Genomic DNA, 24,062 nt, shown 5'->3' with positions numbered 1-24,062 from the left:
TGAGTTTGCAATACGCTACACATTTGGAAAGTAAAGTTCTTCTCACAAGCAGAAAATGAAATTTCGCTAAAAGTAATGGTCCAAGTAATTTCCATATACAGCGTGAGTTGAGGTGAGTTAATTCAATGGAAGGCGAGCCAATGGGTAACCGCGCGAGTAGATGTAGCTAGTGCAAATTAAATGGATGAGTCCTCCTACAGAAATGCTCGAAGTCAATTGAGATGTTGCAGTGTGGTTAATACAAAATGCTGCATAGGCGTATGGTAGTAAGAAGTAGAACAAAAAATTTACTAGTTGAGCCATTAGTAGCAGAAGCATTGGCTGCGTCAATCAAAGCAGCAGTTAAACATGTCATTGATCAAGTATGGAGAGCAAAGCTCTCTCTTGATGATGCACCCTTTTCTCTTATTTTTGTTTGTCGGATCCTTTGTCAAAAAGGAAGAAAAGAGAAGGCACCATTTGCCCTCGGTTGCACGTCGTGTCCCCATATGCAATTTTTTTTTTTTTTTTTGAGAAGGCAATCTTTGCCCCAGTTGCACGTACTACCAAACAAACAAACAAAAAAAAAAAAGCAACTTTTGGGTAATATAAACGCCTGAAAAGTAGACTTTAAACGCCAGGAAACAAGTTCCATATGTAATTCTACCCTAATGAGAAGGCACTCCAACATTATATCCCTATATATAAGTGTTTTGGGTTGCCTATTTAGACAAAAATTGTTTTAGGATGGTTGTATTAATAGGATGCCCATTTTTATTTTATGCATTGAGATGACGTAACTCGAACGTTTCTGAACATTTTTATTTTATGCATTGAGATGACGTAACTCGAACGTTTCTGAACATTTTATTAGGCCTTGCATGCCCGAGATCTCAATCCAATCTATTGCTTTTGTTTTCACTTCTCTCTTAGTCGCTAGTTATATATAGTCAATAAATAAATCATCTGCAATATCTATGACCCACATAGTTTTGATAATATTAATGTCACCCACGTACATTACACATTTCTCTTTAATCTATGTCGACCCTGCACATGGAAAACACAAAAATTACTACTATAGTTATTTTCAAATGATCTTTTGGAATCTCCACGAATACTCAGAACGAGATAGCAACTCACATGGGCCTTAATTTCTTCATATTTTTGGATTGGTTAAAATGCTCGTATTAAACTCGATCGTACAAAAGGTATGAATTTGACTTATGCGATGTGAATTTTTGTAAGTGTAAATTATTTTGTATTCCATTCATATCATATCATGATGGGGTTAGGTAAAATTATGGTTCAACTCAATTTGAAGAAGCGCTTGGGCTTTTCACCAATTAAATCTCCCGTCGTCCTCGCTTACCTTTTTCTTATTGTCCTTTTATAGTGTGATTATTTGGTCTTATATATGTTATTTTCATGTTAGTCCTTCTTTTATTCCCATGCACCCTTTTGTTACAGTCATTTTACTGTGTGGGCCATCAGCCATGTCTTTATGTTATTTTAAAGTTAGTTCTTATTTTATTCTCTTGTAAGAGTGTTTTCGTAATATGTCAGCTAATATTAGATGAATTTGTATTAATTATAATCTTAACACAAACCACCGTAGTCTAACGGAGATAATTATACAGTAAGATTTCCACTGTGAATACATACAATCTCTTTGTATTATTCGCAGCACCCAATATCACCTCCTATAGAAAGCTCCCAATTTTATTTTTTACTCTCCTTTTCTCACTCTCTCTCTTTGGTTTCTGTACATCTTCTTGTGCCATAAACTTTTTTTTTTGACATGTCCGCATAAAAGGGGAGAGGGGGATTCGAACGAGTGACCTCCACATTATGAGGCGTAGTCCCTAGCCGATTGAGCTACCCCTTGAAGACTTCTTGTGCTATATATTGTGCTGGAATTAATATCCCCTTTAATCCGTAGCCCAACGAGGAAGGGTAAAGGAAATTACAGGGGTGCTCTGGGAGGGATCTCTTGCCCAACCAGAGAAGGGCCATACTTCGGTTAGCCTCCTATTCAGATAGAAGAGTCTCCTCTCACATGCCCTCATGCAAAGAGGTGATGTTAGAAGTAGGACTTTTATTCCTATTTTATTACCCTAAAAATGATGCAACTTTAAAATTATTATTGAATTTGGGATGATTACTATTAAATTTTGATTAATCAATGGTGATTTTAAGGGATCTCGATCCGTTATACGAAGCTTCACGTTTTTGCTCTTTTGTCAAGTGGGCTGGACCCAAATGAGCCCACATATAAACATATAACCCATGCTCCTGCCAATCCATTCAATGATGTGAATTTGGTCCCCATTCATCCCCCCGCAGGCAGAAGCACATGCAAACATTTTCCTGCCTCTAGAGTCGCTACAATTGACTCCTTGGTTGCTTGCTTTCTTTGACTGATGTTCTTCAACCATGTCTGTTTTGTTCTCTGACTTGTCTCTAAGCTTTTCCTGGAAACAATAATAGAGATGGAGGTGTCAAATGTCAATTACATGGCTAGTCTAAAGGACGACAATGACTCCGACAGAATGTCACCGGATTCTTCAAGCCATTGCTTGTCTTGTGTTGTGTGAAACCGCAACTTGTTTCTTGATATAATTAAAGTTGCTTGACCCCATCTTCAAGCTTCTGATGAAAGGTGTGGATAAGAGAACCCAACATCAAGTGCAACATTCGTATTGCCAATAGTAAACCTGTCAATAAAAGTGGACCATAACCCATTAACTTAGGCTTTTGGGTTAAAGTGGCTAGTGTTTAACTATATATATTAATGTGCTATTTCAATATCAATCTAATTATGGAATATCCAAAAAATATTATATATTTTTCATATATTCTAACATCCCCTCAAACTCAAGGTGAAATATTCTAGAACTTTAAGTTGGAAATCAGAAACAATGATGACAGCGGTGGCAGAGGCCAAGAACGAGCCATAGATGGTGGTCACTACCAGAAGAGATAGAGGCTGGCGGGGCGACCAACGACGGCGGCAGGTGGCTAGTGAATGTAGATGCAAAAGGGCCAACAATGGGCCAAAACTCCAAAGAGGGCCGACAACGGGGCAGGGCTGATAATGAGCCAAACTTCAAAAGGGGTCGACGACGGGCCAAAATCCAAAAAAAGAGCCGACAACGGGCCAAGGCTGACAATTAACCAAACTTCAAAAGGGTCCGACGACATGCCAAAATCCAAAAGGGGGCCGATAACAGGCTAGGGCTGACAATGAGCCAAACTTCAAAAGGGACCGACAATGGGTCAGGGCTGACAATGAGCCAAACTTCAAAAGGAGCCGACGACTGGCCAAAAATAAAAATAAAAAATGGAAAATGAGCCCACTTGGACGGTTATCAGATCGACGCACCGAATCTAACCAGTGGTGACACATGGAGGAGCGTGGCATGTGGATGTAGCGGAACAATGAGATTGTTGGAGAGAACACCCGAAAATGTCAATGTTGTTAAAGGCCACAAGAAAGTGGCTTTGATACCATATTGAAATATTGATGAAGCAGAAATTATAGCGGAAGCAATATAAAAAAATGAACACAAAGAACTTTACAGGTAGTTCGGTATTAGACACCTATGTCCATCACTCGAAATACCCTTAAGGGTTACATTGTGCTCATTAACTTAATTTATCTACAATACAAAGGTCCCTATTTATAGGGTAATGGCTAAATACAAGTATAGTAATCAAATCCTCTTGATTTGATTACAATCCCAATATATGATTGCAATGAAACCATAAATAGAGAATTTTTCAATATTAACCTAATTATAAAATATACGGAAAATATTATATATTTTCCATTTATTCTAACAGATAAAAACTCCATAACCGCTTTATCTCCTAACAATTTGTATAAAGGAACTTAAAACACTAATTGACAGTTATGTTTAAGACTCGAGGTATATGCCATGTGCCATATTATATATACTTTCTTTCTTTGAAAGACTCCATTAATGTGCAACGTTATTGTTGGAAGTTCAAATAAAAATGAAAGAAAGCATGTTGTAAACGTTTTCTTCTAGTTTTTCTAGCATTTCGGTGGCAGCCTTCGTTTGATTTAATTGACTTAATAGATTATGTATGCCTTAGAAGTCAAAAGATATTTGTATGGTACCAACTTAATTAGACTTTGTGATTTTTAGTTTTATTAGCTTTTTTTTTTTTTTTTTTTTTTTTTGTAAACAGTTTTTTTTTTTTTTTTTTTTTTTGAGAAAAGATCAGATACTTTATTCAAATAGAATCTCACGAAGATAGAGCAATACGCTCCATCCTCGTTATGTCCGCAAAACAATCAGGTGTAGCTAAAATCCATTGCTGATGTACAAAATCTGTCGTGGCCATCTTTGACATAACATGGGCAGCTTGATTTCCATTTCTACAAGCGAAAGTCATCCTCCAGTGAGGGACATGTTGAAGCTCCAATTTTATATCATCCACCATCAGACCCCTACGACTCCAATCTCCTTTATTTGAGTTGACTCCATCGATCACAATCTTTGCGTCGCCTTCATAATGAATTCTTTGAAGACCCAAAGCTCTGCTCAATTGTATCGCTGTCAAAGCCGCCCCGGCTTCTGCTAACGTTGGGTCCAGACAGCCCACAATAGTTATACACTGAGCCGCAATCACCAGCCCATGTTCATCCCGTACCACAGCTCCGTACCCCATCCACCCTTTTGATTTCTCGATGGAGGCGTCCCAATTCACCTTCACCCACCCAGGAGCTGGTGCCTGCCATCGCAAAGACTCAGTAGATTGTAGCCGTCCCTGTGGCACAGGATTTTCAGAGGTCACGGCTGAAAATTCCTCCCATGCTTTTTTTGCTCTCTGTACAAGGACATTTGGATGCAAAAAGCCCCCCTCATGCACTACATCGTTTCTTCTCAGCCATATTCTCCTAGCAATGCCAGCAAATTGGGAAATCTCCTCTGTTGTACATTTTTGAAAAACATCCGCCACTATCTGGAGGAAATCCTTTCCAAAGCTGGGGCTCTTCTGCAGCTTCATATTTGCAACACACCACACATCCCTCGCTGATGGACATTCCCACAGAATATGCACTACAGATTCCTCCTCCAGATAACAAATGGGGCACTTTGGACTATCAATGATCTTCCTTCTGTATAGGTTTTTTCTGGTTGGAAGTGTTTCGTGACAGGCTCGCCACAAAAAAAGCTTCTCCGCATTGGGTAGCCGTAACCCCCACATGTCCCTCCAAATGGTACTAGTTCTCTGTATTGAAGAGCATCCAGCCATTCCTCTTCTTTCCATCTCCCTGTGCAGGTAATAGGCACTCCTAACAGAAAAAATTCCATTCGACGTTCCCCCCCATATACATACATCAGCTTGGTTGGACACACTGATCGGGATAGAAAGGATTAACTGAGCATCCTCCTTCGAAAAAAGACTGTCCAGCATCTGGACCTTCCACCAGTGTGTATCTGGATCAATTAGTTCGCTCACCTTTGCCTCTGAGTCCAACCGAGCTTGTGGATATTGTAGCAGGGGACGAGACAGCCAGCGATCCTTCCAAATCCGAACTTGCTCACTGTTTCCTATTCGCCAAACCAGCCCTTCTTTTAATAAATCTCTTGAATTGTGAATACTCCGCCAAGCAAAAGATGGTCGATTGCCGAGCTGGGATTCTAAGAAATTCCGTCCCCTATAATATTTGGCTTCCATAATTTGCCCAATTAGACTATTAGGCATGCTCCATAGGCGCCAAGCTTGTTTAGCCAAAAGAGCAAGGTTAAAGCTTCGGAAGTCTCTAAATCCCAGCCCACCATTTGTTTTTGATTCACCCATCCGACCCCAACTCATCCAATGCACACGTGACTTGTTTTGACATCCCCACCAAAAATTTTGCATTAAGGAGTTAATCTCCGAACACAAACCTTTGGGGAGGAGGAAAACGTTCATACTGTAAGACGGAATTGCTTGGATTACCGCCTTGAGTAATATTTCCTTCCCCGCTTGAGACAAAAATTTATTCTTCCAATCCTGTAGCCTCTTCCATATTCTATCTTTGAGACTCTTGAAAGCCACCATCCGAGATTTTCCCACCAAGGCCGGTAACCCCAAATAAGCATCATAGCGTTGCGTCACTGGGATCCCTATCACCTCAACAATCTCTCTTCGTGTTGCTTGCGGAGTATTGGAACTGAAAAAAATTGCCGTCTTATTACAATTTAATCGTTGGCCCGAAGCAGCTTCATACTTTTGTAGCAAAGTGGTTAAGTTTGACCATTGTGACATTGTGCTCCTACAAAAAATCAAACTGTCATCTGCAAATAGAAGATGGCTGATCCTCGGCCCATATTTGGATGTTGGAACACCCGTAATAAGCCCATCACTATTTGCTTTTCCCACCATTGCACTTAAAGCCTCCGCACAGATGATAAACAGATATGGTGACATGGGATCCCCCTGTCGGATTCCCCTAGAAGGGGTAATATGCCCACACGGCTCTCCATTCACTAGAACTGCATATTGAACTGTTGTCACACACATCATTATTTTCTTTATCCACCTAGGATCAAAGCCCAAACGCTTCATAGTGGCTTCCAAAAAAGCCCACTCCACCCGATCGTAAGCTTTACTCATGTCTAGCTTCACCGCCATATACCCTTTTTTCCCTGATAATCTTGTGTGCATAGTATGTAAAGTCTCGTATGCAGCCAAAATATTATCAGTTATAAGCCTACCAGGAATGAAAGCACTCTGTGTGTGTGAGATAATTGAAGGCAAAATTTTCTTTAGTCGGTTTGCAATTAGTTTGTGTAACGTGATATACAAACTAATGGCTAAAGTTCTTGTAAACAGTTTTATTAGCTTTTGAGTGCTATGTGCAGGGTGATTGATTATTAGTTACCTTTGTGGGCTTTGTAACCATAGCATTAAATGCTATGATGACTTTGTATTAGATATTTTCCCTATAAGGGATACGTGTGTATGTTGAGTTTTAAGAACAAGCAAGTGGGAAGCTTGATATTTTTTCAATATTAAAGTATTGTGATTCATCTTGTCTTTTGTTCTTTCTATTCTTTGTGAGTATCCGTTTATTTGGGTATTAGTTTGTAAACTTAATCCCAACAATTATAACTATTGGGATAGAAAGTTTTTCCAAATCAGTCTGTTAAACTGACACTTAGGCCATGTTTGGAGTTGCGTTTGAGGAGTTTAAACGTGCTTTTAACATTCAAAAAGTCCGTTTGAAGAAAAAAAATATTCATTTGATAAAAAAATTAAAAGCCCTTTTAAAGGTCCAAAAAGCTTAAAAATGATCAAAACGCACTTATGGCAAAAGATTAAAAATGAAGCTTTTGCCCAAAAGCTCTTTTTGACTTAAAAGCTCTATTTCTCAAACGCAATCTCAAACAGACTTTTATAGTATGTGACTTTCATATGTATTAATTTTTAATTCATTAAAAATACATATAATAATTATATGCTGTAAGAAAATATGTCAGTTTAAGCAAGAAAGTCATATGTATTATATTTCCATATTTTCTAAAGCATAAGGTTTAAAAGCGAAGATTCTTGTGTAAATGATTCGAGTCTCTTTATTGTAGCGATAACTTGAACAACTTCGTAACCAATGCATCAAGTTGGTGGGACTCAAGAGTTTGTCTCCTTCTCCAAGTAGGAGAGATTTTTGGCTTCCAATTTTCCAAAAGAAGACAGCCTCCTCTTCCACTTGACAGTGTGCAGAGAAAAAGCACAAGAAGCCTTTGCACAACAAAAATAGATCTAAAAATTACTTGAAACCAGGAAAGAGAATTTGGCTTCATGCCTGTCTGACTTAGCGGTTTTAAAAATGTAGCTTTTGAAAAAAAAAAAAAAAATTGTGATTTCAGAAAGCAATTCATAAAAATATTCGTTTTGAGATAAGTATAAAACTGAAACTTTTTTTTTTTTTTTTTTTTCTGAAAAGCTTTTTAGGTTTTTCTATAGACAAAAGATATATTTCACAACCCAATTTTAAACAGGTTTTAAAAGTACGTTTGAAAAATAGAGTCTTTAAGTTAAAAAGCGTTTTTTTGGCAAAAACTTTATTTTTAAGTCTTTACTAAAAGTGCGGTTTGCCCATTTTTTTGATTTTTGAACCCTTAAAAGTACTTTCAATTTTTTTTACCAAACAAGTACTTTTTTCTTTAAACGGATTTTTTGAGTGTTAACGCAATTTTAGGCCACTCAAACACACACAAACAAGCCCTAAGACACACATTGCTTACGTATTAGGTAAAACACATCTTTATAAGTAATAGCGCAGAAGTGAATAACATTTTTCTTATGTTGTTACAATCATGAGCCTCTTATAAGAACATACCCTAAGTCATCCGTTGCAAGTTTAATAGTTAGGTTTGTAACACAGCCTCACTCAAACTAGCGTTGCACAAAGCTAGCTTCGAGTGAAACTTCTATTTTGTGCATAGAATGGAATCATTCATATATATATATATATATATATATATATATATATATATAAAAGCCGAATAACTTTTTAGAGGTAGTCTAGAATTGCGACATGTGGTATGAACCCATTTTTTTAAAAGCCTAAACCAGTTTTTTAAGGCATAATTTTTGAACCGATTTTTTAAGAGTGAACCGGTCATTAAATTACCTTAATTAAGAGCATTTAATTATATTTCAATAATTTTCCTTATATGTGATTTCATTAAGTTCAAACATTTAATATACGATATTATTTTCTCATGATTTATTACTTTCCAAAACTATATAAAGACAGTATTTAGAATTTAAAAACATACTACATTAATTAACTACTCATAATCGGCCATATAAGTCATAAAAATTAAATAAAAATAAAAATAAAAAAAAATAAAAAAATTGGACATATAGCCCATTTTTTTAAAATGCTATTTTTTTTTTTCTTTATACACTTCATTTTAAACCATGTATATCTATAGGAATAAGTTTTTATTAAAATAAAATAAAAAATAAAAAAATTGTTTATTTTCCTCTACACTTTTTTTTAAATGTTCAAAATTATTTGCGTTTGATTTGTACTGAAATATTATAGATATCACACTAAAAATATTAAATATTTATGCTAATTTTCTATATCAAATTCGAACTTGACTTTATACTATAGGTTTTCCATGAGCAAGATAGAGTACATTTAATTTAAATGGTTTCACACATTCAACGACCTCACCACCAAAGTATAAACCATGAATTATTCTTGCAACAAATTCGAAAGATCGTTAAGTACATAATTACTTGAACTAGTGGTTAAAGGGCGTTAGCTGATTCCTTGATAGAAAGATCGAGACAGTTAAGATGACGTGATATGGTTATTATCCTTTACATTGTGCTCCTTATTTATTTATTTAAAATATCAAGTCATCTTTCATATTATAAAATGAGAAAGCATCCAGAGTTTTATAAAAACTCTAAATTAAAGAGTTCAACATTCTAACGGAACTAAATCAAATATACAAAAAGGTGTATCTTCTATCCAAATATGATCTGTTGGATCTCTCGCTGCCTCTTCACGTGGCAAATCATCCAGCTCCTTTTTGAATTAAGGACCACTCTAGCGTCCCCCACTATTTGTCCATTGTGTTCCTTATATATATATATAAGCAAGCTCATTCGGTTAATGGTTTGGGCCAAATTACCAATCTAAGTCGGCACTCTTATATCGGAATTGATCGGATTGATATTGGGTATACCAAAATTTCAATGGTCTTTAAAAAATAAGAGAATTAATTTTTTTTTTTTTAAAAAAAAAAAAAGAAAAAAAATGATGGAATTAAATAATTGGAATGAGGATTCAACTTGAAAACGTGGGTCGGTCATCAGTATGAAGAGGATCTTTGAATATTTTTCTTGGTCAGGTCATTGAACATTTTGGACTTCATTAAGCCCAGTGGTCTGCTCGACTTGGAATGACTCGGCCTCAGCCTGTTGTCCATCCCACAAAATGGGCTTTACAGGCCTAAGTGGCTAAGTGGATGCCCCCAGACGCATGCATTGCAGTGGCAAGGCCCAAGAGTGTACGTGGGTTAATGCAGAAGGGAAAGCACGTTGAATGGTTATGTATATATACTAGCTAGGCATTTATTTTGCTATTATTTATGTTATGTATTTAAAGTTTACTAAGACATCAATTCTTGTAGGTCATATACAGAGGAACTAACGTCCCCTTTGAGAAGGGGACATTTGAATAGTAAAATGTCGGGTCTAACACGATTATGACACGAAAATAGCCGGGTAACCCGACACGACCCGTTTTATCCGTTTAAAATAACCGGGTCTAATAGGGTAGACACGACCCGACACGACCCGTTAAAATCCTAAACTATAAAATTTTTTTTAAAAAAAAAAAAAAAATTGTAATAATAATACATCAATACAGTCAATGCAAAAAATTGAGTTTCAAGATATTAAAGGCTTTAATAAAGGAAAAAAAAAAAAGAAAAAAAAAAAAAAAAAAAGGAAAGTGATTGTAATTGTACTGCAAAAGAAATTACTAAACTCATGATTTCACCTAAACTTAAAACAAGCAAGCATATTGACTAAGTTCATTTATTAAAATAATTTTTAGTATAAAGAAATTTAATTTTGCTTAAATTACATTCCACTAAAAAAGAATTATGTATATTTCAACACAAAATATAATATCTGTATATTTGAGCATATGGGAAAGTGGGCATGTATGAGAAGATGAGCTCCGTTATGGATTATATGAAGAAATAGTCTTTCTCTCCAACAATTGTTACTTTTAATACAGTGATTGAGGTGTTTGGAAAGGGTGGAAATATCGAGAAGATGGATGAATACTTCAAGAAAATGAAGTTTTTTTTTTTTAATAAAAAAAAAAATCGGGTCTAGCGGGTTGACCCGTCAAACCGGGATACTGTGCAGGTTTGGCGGGTCGACCTGCCATACACGAAATTACCGGTTCTTAATCGGGTAGACTAGATTACGACCCGAACCCGATAAGCCCAAACCCATTTTTTCTTGTCATGTTCGTATCGAATTTGCGGATCGTATCAAAATTGTCTGCCCTAGATTTAGTCTCACATACCCAGCAATCATAACAATGCAAGAAACAAGCCTTCTTTTAGGCGTTTCGTCAAACATGCTCCACGCTAACTGTACAAAGAAAAAAAGAACTAGCCCACACCTTTTTGGAGAAGGAAAAGGCAACCCAACTAGTTGCAGTTATTACATCTAGAACCCATCCCATCAGATAACTCGATGGAGCCGTATTTGACCTGTACATCTCAATAAAGTATTTTTCTTACAACGGCATTGAAACTGTTCAATTTGATTGATCATCGCAATGAAAGTGAGAGGCTTGGCGTAAAAAGACTAATGAGCTTTTACATGACCCTTTCTTACAATTATATAACCACAGATCAATATCATTGACAGACCAATAACGACGTTTATCGGATTAGCCCTCTTTGGTGACCGAAGATTTGGCAAAAATTCAACGTGGGCCTATTTATTCTCCAATTGTGTTTAGACATTGGTAGACGACTTTTGCAGGCATATCCAACTCTGGGAAAGATTCAAAGATAGTTGTTGGCATTCATGTCGAAAATGATGGATAGTTGTTGGCAAGTACAAGATTCAAAGATAGTTGTTAGCATTCAGGTGAAAAATGATGGATAGTTGTTGGCAAGTACAAGATTCAAAGATAATTGTTGGCATTCATGTGGAAAATAATGGATAGTTGTTGGCAAGTACAAGATTCAAAGATGCTTCTGGGCATTCATGTGGAAAAATAACCTTCGTGATGCTGCCATGATTGGACTTAATTGGTTGAGCCTTCCTTATTGGCTGCATGCCTTGATAGTAATTCCTTGGCTTTTAATGTGTTCGTCAATAGTCAAGACATGCTTTGGAGAAAAGCTACCCATCGTTATCTGAAGACATGATTTATATGTACATGTTGTTTGACAACCAATAATTCAAAATGTAATCCCTAGCTGTACATAGTTTATCCAAGAGAAGTGTTGATAATGGCTCAAATTGTCAACAAGTGTGAAGATAATTGCTGAAAAATATCAATATTCAAGTTGGTGGGCTCAAGTCATATTTATCTATAAGAGGATAAGGTTAGTTTTAAAAAGAGTCCAAGAACAACTTGAAATTTGATTTTTTGGAGAAAACGTGTGTAGATAAACATGTGGGTTGCAATGCTTATTTTCATCATGGAAAAGACTTTGTATTTATGATGGTTTCGTTTTCCCAGTAGCAATTGGATTAAAATTGTTCTCCTATTTTTCGTGATTAGCCACTATAAAAGGACATGCAGTCCTTTGGTTAAGTGGGGATCCGGAAAAGTCAAATTAGTGAGAGCACTTTGTGACATTTACAAAGTGTAGAGAGTTTTAAGTTTTTCTTTACTGGGTATTTGAGAGGGACAGTTGAGTGGGGTGTACAAGAGGTTAAGGGCTTGAGTTTGAGATATTAAACTTGAGCGGTTCAGACTTGTACCATTGTACTCAATATTTCTCAATAGTAAAGAATGAGACCGGATCACGCCCCGTGGACGTAGGCATATTGCCGAACCACGTAAACTATTTGTGTACGTGTGTGGTTGGTGTGTGTTCTCGTATGTTTTTCTTTTCAAACTTGTCTTTCGCATAAAGGGCTGGTGGGAAATTGGTAACCGATTCATTATCAATTTTCCCAACAATTGGTATCAGAGCTTGGTTGCGGATTTCTACTCGTTAAGAAGAAATGCAGTCCTTGAAATTTGGGATTGACAGGTTCGACGGAAGAATGAACTTTGGCTTGTGGCAAATACAAGTCAAGGACATCCAATCTGGGCTACACAAAACGTTGAGAGGAGCAGGTTTGGCAGATTGCTCCAAAAACGCTAATATTATTTCTCTCGTTACAGAGAGAGATGATGATGTTCTTTGATAAGGGCATGTACATCCTCTGGCATGACCGCTAAAAATGTCAGGATAATGGATGTGTTCTATTAGCGGGTCCACATTTGCATACGAGACATTGGTTTGGTTTTTTTATGTCGGGTATGTGGTAGAAAAGGGTGTCGATGGCTGATAAACTTTCGGGGGAACCAAACATGGAAGTTGCACCATATTTTTCAGCAGGATTTTTTTCGATATGTGCCAAAAATGAAAATTGTTGGAATGGTTTAATTCTAAGTGCATGTGCTCTTTATGGTGGAGCATGATAATTCTTGTAGAATTATTACTGTTGGTGTGGACAGTGTTTTGCAAGACATCCCAGGGTGTGGGGATGGGCATCCGTCAAGATGCGGACCTGAGGTCTTAGGTGGAGGTTGCCAAATTTTCGCCAAGGTGGAGATTGTTGATAATGGCTCAAATTGTCAACAAGTGTGAAGATAATTGCTGAAAAATATCAATATTCAAGTTGGTGGGCTAAAGTCATATTTATCTATAAGAGGATAAGGTTAGTTTTAAAAAGAGTCCAAGAACAACTTGAAATTTGATTTTTTGGAGAAAACGTGTGTGGATAAACATGTGGGTTGCAATGCTTATCTTCATCATGGAAAAGACTTTGTATTCATGATGGTTTCGTTTTCCCAGTAGCAATTGGATTAAAATTGTTCGCCTATTTTTCGTGATTAGCCACTATAAAAGGACATGCAGTCCTTTGGTTAAGTGGGGATCCGGAAAAGTCAAATTGGTGAGAGCACTTTGTGACATTTACAAAGTGTAGAGAGTTTTAAGTTTTTCTTTACTGGGTATTTGAGAGGGACAGTTGAGTGGGGTGTACAAGGGGTTAAGGGCTTGGGTTTGGGATATTAAACTTGAGCGGTTCAGGCTTGTACCATTGTACTCAATATTTCTCAATAGTAAAGAATGAGACCGGATCACACCCCGTGGACGTAGGCATATTGCCGAACCACGTAAACTATTTGTGTACGTGTGTGGTTGGTGTGTGTTCTCGTGTGTTTTTCTTTTCAAACTTGTCTTTCGCATAAAGGGCTGGTGGGAAATTGGAAACCGATTAATTATCAATTTTCCCAACAAGAAGACTTGAAAGAAGAATGATAAGCACATCGATCACAAGTCTTCATAGGACCATATCCGATCATATTGGCAGAGCGGAGAGAGTGACACCTTCACTTCAACCACCGCTCCACCACCACTTGTATTTGAGTGTACTTATCTCCTTCATCCCTCCAACACTTCATTTGGAATGGAGGCACCATATCTGATCATAATGCGTAACAAATCTCAAAGTATGAGGCGGTGAGGACAAACAGTAACAATATCTTATAATTGGACTGCTTGTAATTACTTGTGATCTAACATCCCTTGACACACATATTACTTGTGATCTATGTATATTAATATACTCTGGGTAAAAAATTCTGAACCATTTATCTCCCCAACGGTGTATTGCACGTAAAGTCACTAGCAAGGTAAATCACCTACCTAGCTTTTTTGTCATTTTCAAACCAAGGGAATGTTGATTCTCACCTCTTTAGAAATGAATTCACATTCAAGGCAAAAAGGATTCCCTCAACTTAAGTGAAATATTTTAGACTTCCCAGCAATTTTAAAAGATTACCTTCACTCAACTTTCCATTTAAGTAATTTATTTATTTTATATCTTGCAGAGATCAGCAATTATTATTATCTAAAAAAAAAATCATCGATAAGAAAAAATCATTCAAACGCCCCCGTTGAAGTGGGTGGTAGGCACAACTTTGTTCTGTGAAACAAATAGCCGGCCGTCCAGTAACATGTTGTTCATGAATTTGATTGAAATCACCATCTGATTTGTAAAGCATCTTTGATCCCCTCAAAGCTAGCACGTAATATCAACAGAAAGAGCATTTAAGCTCTATTTTTTTTTTCGAAGTAAAACTATTTTTAAAATGATTTTTTCTTTAGGTATCTGGTTTGAAAATTTTTAGTTAAAAGATATAAAATTGAAATTACTCCTAAGGTGTGTTACAACGTCACTTTCCATAAGAAATTATTTGCCCCCACCAGAAATGGTAAGCAAATGGATAACAACAAATATTTTTTTAGGATACAATGGAGCCCAGAAAACTTCTGTAGTTTAATTGCATTTTGCACAAACGAAATTAAACCCAAACACCCTCATATCATATTTTTTATTCTATTAAAAAACAAAGACTCTGATAATTTCTAAGTACAAAGAAGAGTTCTAAAGAGAATAGAATAATAAGAGATAATTATCTCCTAAAATTGCAGAGATAATTTCAAAATTAAACTGCTAATTTAACATTCATAAATATGTTTTATTTGTAATATATTTATTTGTCTTAATGAAATAAAACAAAAGGTTCACAAATTCTCTCTCTCTCTCTCTCTCTCTCTCTCTATTTTTCTTTTTATCTTCTCTTGCTTTCTCTTTATATTATTTGGACTGCATTTAATTGATATCTTAATGAAGAAAATAAAAAGGTTCTCTTTATTTAATTTTCTTTTTATCTTCTCTTACTTTATGTTTATATCTCAACGTGAGACAGTTAACACGTATGACTTTTATTTGTAATATATTTAACTGTCTTAATGAAGAAAACAAAAGGTTTACAAATTCTCTCTCTCTCTCTCTCTCTCTCTCTCTTTATTATTATTATTATTATTTTATCTTCTCTTACTTTCTCTTTATATCTCAATGTGAGACAATTAAAACGCAGGGGTTTTATTTGGAATGCATTTAATTGATATCTTAATAGAGAAAACAAAAGGTTCCCAAATTCTGTCTTTCTCTCTGTTTATTTTTCTCTTTTCTTCTCTTGCTTTCTATTTATATCTCAATGTTCCTTTGTAAATTTTACACTCAATTCAGGAAAAAGACGAGAGGGAGGAAGAGTGAGAGTTTCCAATAGTTATTTCTCAATGAAAAATTATACTACAGTTCTTTCATTTCTTTTATTTTTTTTATTTTTGCTAGAACATTTATTTTCCATTATATTAGTATTGTCATTTTATAAGTTTACTTTCAATGCTTATGTTCTTCCATTTTTGTTTTTGTCCGCTATATATATATATTTTAATTTTTTCTGCTTTTACTTTCTATTTATATCAATCAATTATGGAAAAAGACAAAAGAGAGAGAGAGAGAATTTCTATTTTTTTTTCTTAATAAAAAATTATACTACAGTTATTTTCTTTATTTATTTTTTTTTTCCTATAACAGTTCTTTTCAATTTTCCAATCATAGTTTCTCAATGAAAAATTATACTACAGTTCTTTTATTTCTTTTATTTTTTATTTTTTTGCTATAACATTTACTTTCCATTATATAAGTATTGTCATTTTATATGTTTATTTTTGGTGCTTATGTTCTTCCATTTTTGTTTTTGTCCCCTATATATATATATATTTTGCTTTTACTTTCTATTTATATCAATCAATTCTGGAAAAAGACAAGAGAGAGAGAGAGAATTTCTATTATTTTTTTCTCAATGAAAAATTATACTACAGTTATTTTCTTTCTTTTTTTTTTTTTTTTTTTTCTTTATATTTTTTTCCTATAACAGTTCTTTTCAATTTTTCAATCGTTATTTCTCAATGAAAAATTATACGTCAGTTTTTTTTTTTTTGCTAGAATAGTCATTTTCAATTATATTAATATTTTCGTTTATTTATCTTTATTTCCAATGCTTATGTTCTTCCTTTTTTTTTTTGACCCTTATTCTTTTTTCTAATTTATATATTATTTTTTATTCAAATGATTACTTTTCTTTTGTAAATTTTACATCGAATTCAGAAAATAATAGTGAGAGAGTTTCTTTTCGTAGAAACTCAATTTTTCCAATATATTTCACACTCAATTTTCCGATCATAGATTTTTTTTGTCTTTGTTTTCCAATGTCTTAAAATTAGTTTCATTTACTTTTATATAAGTGAAGGATGGTTAAAAAAAAAATGTCTATTTGACAAAACCTTTTCTAATATTTGTGAATTTCATTGGAACTGAGAAAAATATAGAAAAAAGAGTTCTTTTTTATTATATTAGTATTTTTCATTTTTTTTTACACTTCTTTATTTTTGTTAGTGGTATCATTGTTGGAATATAATGAACTTTTAGGAGTTTAACTTTTTCCTCACAAACAATTTTTTTGAGAAGTGGTATCATTGTTGGAATATAATGATTAATCAATCATTTTCTATAATTAATTAATCTAGGTCTTTATTTTGAATTTTTTTTTTCCTTTATATTTCATGTTAAAGGAATCAAATTTGATTTTTGAAATATTTTGAACAGGAGGACGATCAAGAAACAAAATAAGAACCTAGCTTGTTGACGAAGTTGATTTTCTTTTCATTCATTGTAGTACAACTAAATTTTTTTTTTAATCAAATTGGCACCAACAACTACATAAATATACATCACAAATGAAGAACAAAAAAAAAAAAAAAAAAAATCCAAATTTCTAAACGTGAAAAAGCAGGGAAGTGGTTTTTGAGTGAAAGTGTGAAATATGATGTATAACTAAAATGAAGAATAAAAGAAAAAAAGAAATCCAAATTTCTATACGTGAAAAAAATGGGAACCTTCAAAACTCGGTTGGATGAGAGCCAAATGTGATAGTTCATCTTTTTCTTTCTCTCTCTTTCTGATTGTTTTGCTTCTTTTATTCCTTTGTTTGATTGCTTTGCTTCGTTCACCAAAATATCTTGAACCAAGCCACATGCCTTTGTGAATATTTTCCATCAAAAACTTAGTCACATGCACAACTACACCGGCCGGTACACCCTACGGCATGTAGACCATTCCAAAACCATCTTCATCTCCATAATTTTCCTTGAGATGCTTTCCATAGACATTTGAGAAAAACAGAGTGAGGAGAGAGAGGTATGAAAAAGAAGTTTGCTTTAATGTTTATTTGATACAATGTTTCACCAGAGTTTGTTTTGGTTTCAATAAAAAAAATAAAAATAAAACACTAATTGTTTTACACTAAAACATGGCAGTTGATATATATATATATATATATATATATAGATTAGATACGCTATTTTATTAGAAAGGTACAACATTTTATAGAGTTTGTTTCGGTTTCAATTAAAAAAAAAAAAAAAAAAAAAAAAAACACTAAATGCTTGTTTTACACTTAAAGATGGACAATTGTCGGCATAAAAGAATACCGCATGTCACGATATTATTCTCTCCTACTTAAAACTTAAAAAATAAAAAAATAAAAACTAAACACTTGTTTTACACTTAAATATGGACAGTTGTCGGCATAAAAGAATGCCACAAGTCACGATATTAGTCTCTCCTACTTAAAACTCCCCTATTATATATACTAGCTTAGAGCCCGCGCTATGTGCGGGATTATTCATTATAATTTGATTTTAAAGCTTAAAACACATTTCCATTGTATTTTTTATTATAGGTCAAAAAAGTTGTGTAAAAAAAATCTATCATGCCTATGTCAATAATAATAATACAAAAGGTTATTTAACAATATATTGTGTTTTAATAAAGGGAGAGATATTAATGAATTAAGACACTTAATTTATTAAAAAAAAAAATCGTGATTTAGGGTGAGAGAGATAAACATGAGTTAATAAAAAGAATGATCAAAATGAATTAATTAAGGAAAAATAATACACTTAATTCATTAAAAAAATAGAAAAAGGAAAAACCTCTTTCAATATTTGCACGGTTCAATTATTAAAAATTATGAGTAAGAAAATTTTAAATTAAATAAAATAAAATAAAATAAAATAAAATAAAAACATGGACACATGAGTTAATAAAAAGAAAGGTCAAAATGAATTAATTAATGAAAAATTGTACACTTAATTCATTAAAAAAAATAGAAAAAGGAAAAACTCTTTCAATATTTGCACGGTTCAATTATTAAAAATTATGAGTAAAAAGATTAAATTTTTTTTTTTAAAAAAAAAAACATGGACACGTGAGTTAATAAAAAGAAATGTCAAAATGAATTAATTAAGGAAAAATCGTACACTTAATTCATTAAAAAAAATAGAAAAAGGAAAAACCCTTTCAATATTTGCACGGTTCAATTATTAAAAATTATGAATAAAAAAACGTTATAATTTCATTTATATTATTTGTTTCCTTATTTGATTCGATAATTCGAACATTAATAATAATTAATTTATTAAATAATTTATGTATGAAAAATGCTTGAAATATAATCAACACAATTAATTATACGCTAATTGATGGCCAGAGATAAAAATAAAAAAGGGTTCAGATATTAAAAATATGGACACGTGTCGCAATTTTAAGCACTCTCTACGTCAAATATATGACGAGCCTCCCCTATTATATATACGAGCTTATAACCCGCGCTATGCGCAGTTTGTTTTTTTTAATTTACTTGTAAGGTCTATAAGAGATTATTTGCAATTACTAACTAATTTTCTTCTCTTCATGCACTTCTTCTCTTCTCTTCATGCACTTCCAGCAAATAGATTGTTTTTTTTTTTTTTTTTTTTTCAATTCAACCATACTTTCGCATTATAACATTAAAAAAAACTATTTGTAGAATAGAAGTAATAAATATTATAAAAATTATAACAAAAATTAAGGACCCAAAATGAAATCCGAAGCACAAAACTACATTAAAAAAAAAAAAAAAAGACAAACAAACATACTATTAGTATTTAGCATTCTCCGCTGCATTATTTACCATTTTCTTTTAACACAACCCTTGCAAACACATTTTCCAAAATCAAATCAAAATTAATACTAATTTAATAAAAAATAATTGAATTTTTCATATATTTTTCTCAGTTCCAATAAAATTCATATGTATAGGAAGTAGTCATGTCAATTAGATATTTTTTCTTTCGACCATATATATAACGTAAAAGAAACTACTTTTACAACAAAAGTAAAAAATACTATAAAATTTTTTTAAAAAAAATTAGAGACAAAACAATGAAATCAAAAAGCACAAAACCACCCAAAAAATAAAAAATAAATAGACTATTTATCATTCTCTTTGAACACGCACCCCTACAAACGCAATTTCCATAACCCGGCCAATTTTTTTTTTTTAAAAAAAAAAACACATATTTCATCAAATAAACTAATTGAAAAATAAAATTAACAACAATTAAAATCGATCATCAATATCTATCGATCAAGGAGAGAGATCTAGAACTAATGGTGTGATACCTACTATATCTCAATACAAATAAAATCCATAAATTCTAAACATTCAAAAAAAAAAAAACATAAACAAATAATTTAACTCAACATTTAACGCAGTCAAATAAATCATCTCCCATGAGGTTCAATGCTTCATTATGTGTTTAGTTTTTTGAAATAGTTTATTTCTTTTATGTACAGACAATCAATATTTTGCTCTTAAAAAGAGGAAAAAAATTATCAAAAAACGCATGTAAATCCGAATAAATCACACAAAAGGAAAAAAAAAATCACATAATTAAAACATTCAAATGAATTAAAATATAAGATCTATTATATTTCAATACAAATAAAACCCATATAATTTTGAACATTCGAAATGAATTCATAGCAAAATAAACAAAACATTTTTTAATATATATAAAATAAAACAAAATCTTCAGATGAACAAAATAAAAAATTATAAATAAAAAAAATAAAGCAATAAGAAAAAAGGAAAACAAAAAGTTACATCCACATGGGATTAACATATGTTGTAATCTTAATTAGAAATTTATATATTCATATATGCTCTATTGGTTGTTAGAGCAGTTGTAATAAATAAATCGAAAATAAATTCAGTAGGCTAGATAACACATGATTTCTAAAGATGATATTCTAATAATTATAAATATTATTTGTATAAATATTTAAAATTATAAATAATACTACATTTCATAACCTTGTCGGATGGAACTCATCTTTTTCGCAACTTATCTCAAAAATTGTTTAGGGGATAGAGTATTTTCATTAAGGTATTCACGATTTTGGTTGTTTAAATTACAAACAAAAAAAAAAAAAAAAAAAAAAAAGGAGAAAAATCGATGAGAGAGAAGCACTTTAAAGAATCTAAAAAACGAAAAGAATCCAACAAAATCACAAAAGAGAGAAATCGAAGAGAGGGAGAGGAGGGAGAAGCACCGTAAGAAATCTGAGTGAAGGGAGAAGAAACTGACGTTTAATGTAAAAAACTACACAGACGGTTAATTGAAAATTGATCATTCATATTTGTCTAAACCCCATATGAGACGGATGCCTTTTGTTTTCCTTTTTCCCAATAAACAAGATGGTGGCATCCTCATAATCACATTCTAACGTGGCGTATAAAATCTAAACAAATAATTTCAAATTAAGTATTCCTTCTAGAGAGAATGGGAACCACAATGCAAAGCATCATTTTGTATTGGGCATAGAAACAATTTAAATTGCAAAAAATAAAGAACAGTAAATGAAATTATTGACAATTAAAAACCCGAAGGATGGTGTCACTATATTGATTGACATTCTCAATCCTCTCCTCCTTTCCTTGAATGGCACTGCACAAACAAAATTTCTGAACACCAATTGAACATAAATAAAATAATCAATAATGACAATGACAATGATGATAATTTCAATGATATTTATCCTTTTATGAGAAATATCCGGCAAAGAATGTCACTGAATCTACCATAGAGTTCAATTTTCTCAAATAACAAATAACAAAAACTGATATACGGAGGCCAAAATTCATGAAATTGTAAGTTAACAACAGAATTCAGAGACGGAAAGTGACAGCGACACTATTAAAAGAGTTGCAGAGAATAGTTAAATTAACTATTTTCACTGCCAAAAATAGTTAATTTGGTAATTAGCACAATTCTCTTTCTTTTTTGTTTTTTTTGTATGCATTCCACTGTTCACTGAATTCTCAAAGCCCATGTCTAACTACCGTAACCAAAATGCAACACAGCGCAGCTATGTCGCCCAGAAATGGTGCTGAGAGCAGAATGGGTGAGAAGAAAAAGAAAAGGGAGAGAGGCAGAGGCCTACGAGAGTGAGAGAAAAGAAAAAGAAGAGGGAGAGAGAGAGAGAGAAGGAAAAGAAAAGGAAAGAGAGAAATGAGAGAGTATTTTTTTTTATTCAGTCATCTTAACAAAAAATTGTGGAAATTTGAAACGATGTTATGTTGTTTTGAAAGTTTGCACCGGATGGAATTGTGGAAATGGTTATGCACATGATTTCTTTTGAAAAGAGACATGTTGAGATATATGTAATCTTATTAGACATTAGGTTAGATTAGATTAGATATTAGATACATGGGGATAAATAATGTTTGATGGCCGTTAAGATTGAGACAGAGGGCAGTTTGAAAAAAACATGTGTGTTTTGATTTTAAATAGAATGCCACATGTCAAGATATTAGCCTAATCTACTTAAAATTTTTTTTAAAAAAAACTCAAACGCACAGTTTCATTTAATATAATGATTTGTCAGATAAATTAAACACCACGTGTCAAGTTTTTAGCTTCTCCTATCTAAAACTCCCATACACTTAATTCATTAAAAAAGGAAAAATCATACACTTAATTCATTAAAAAAAAATACAAAAAGGAAAAACTCCTTTCAATATTTGAACGGTTCAATTATTAAAAATCATGAGTAAAAAAATTTAAAATTTAAAGAAAATATTGTTGGTGTGAAAAAAGAAAAAAGTTTATAATTTCATTTATATTATTTGTTTCGTTATTTGATTTGGACATTAATAATACTTAATTTATTGAATAATTTATGTATGAAAAACTCTTGAAATATAATCAACACAATTAATTACGCTAATTAATGACCAGAGGTAAAAATAAAAAAATAGTTCAGATATTAAAAACATGGACACGTGTCACAATTCTAAGCATTCTCAAATATTAAAAAACATAGACACGTGTCACAATTCTAAGCACTCTCTAAGTGAAAACTCGACTTTTATATATATATATATATGATATGATTAGAAACACTCAAATAATTACTTGAAATAAATCTAATTTGATCATCATCTAAGAATTTACACAACATAATCAAATATATTTTTAATTCAAATTTAGAAGAGGTTAGAGAAGACGAATTGTTTTTTTCTAAATATACTGTGCATGTAATAATGGATAATTTATAAAATTAGAACTGTTTTTTTTTTAAAAAATAATAAGGCACTAAAAAATAATTTGATTAATAATAGATTATCTACAAAATAATAAGGCATACAAAATAAAGATCTCCCAATTATTTTCTTTCGTTATGTACATAATTACTTGAAAACACTCAAATAATTACTTGAAATAAATCTAATTTGATCATCCAAGAATTACACAACATAATTAAATATATTTTTAATTCAAATTTAAAAGAGGTTAGAGAAGACGAATTATTTTTTCTAAATATACTGTACATGTAATAATAGATAATTTATAAAATAAGAATTGTTTTTTTTTTAAAAATAATATGGCACTAAAAAATAATTTGATTAATAATAGATTATCTACAAAATAATAAGGCATACAAAATAAAGATCTCCCAACTATTTTTTTTCGTTATGTACATAATTACTTGAAAGCACTCAAATAATTACTTGAAATAAATCTAATTTGATCATCATCCAAGAATTAATTACACAACATATATAATTAAATATATTTTTAATTCAAATTTAGAAGAGGTTAGAGAAGACGAATTGCTTTTTTTCTAAATATACTGTGCATGTAATAATAGATTATTTATAAAATAAGATTTTTTTTCTTTCTAAATAATAAGGCACTAAAAAATAATTTGATTAATAATAGATTATATATAAAATAATAAGGCCTACAATATAAAGATCTCCCAATTATTTTGTATACAAGCCTACATACACACGATGAAGATGCATTTAAATTTTAAAATTAAATTATAATTAATTTATGAGCTTGCGGATTCTTCTTCATTATCCTCTTTTTCAAATTAACAATTTGCTTTTTCTAAAAAAATTATCTAAAAAACATACGATTTTTTTTTTTTCTAAATATACTTTGTGTATGTAACATAAGAGAAGACAAAATCCTTCACTAAACATACTTTGTGTATTGTTTTTTCTTTGAAAAAAATATAGTGTGTTTTTATTT

This window comes from Corylus avellana, chromosome 3, assembly GCF_965113065.1.
Source record: "Corylus avellana chromosome 3, dhCorAvel1.hap1.2, whole genome shotgun sequence".
In the NCBI taxonomy this organism is placed as follows: domain Eukaryota; kingdom Viridiplantae; phylum Streptophyta; class Magnoliopsida; order Fagales; family Betulaceae; genus Corylus; species Corylus avellana.
The sequence above is the reverse complement of the archived record's forward strand: the minus strand, read 5'-3'. Positions refer to the sequence as shown.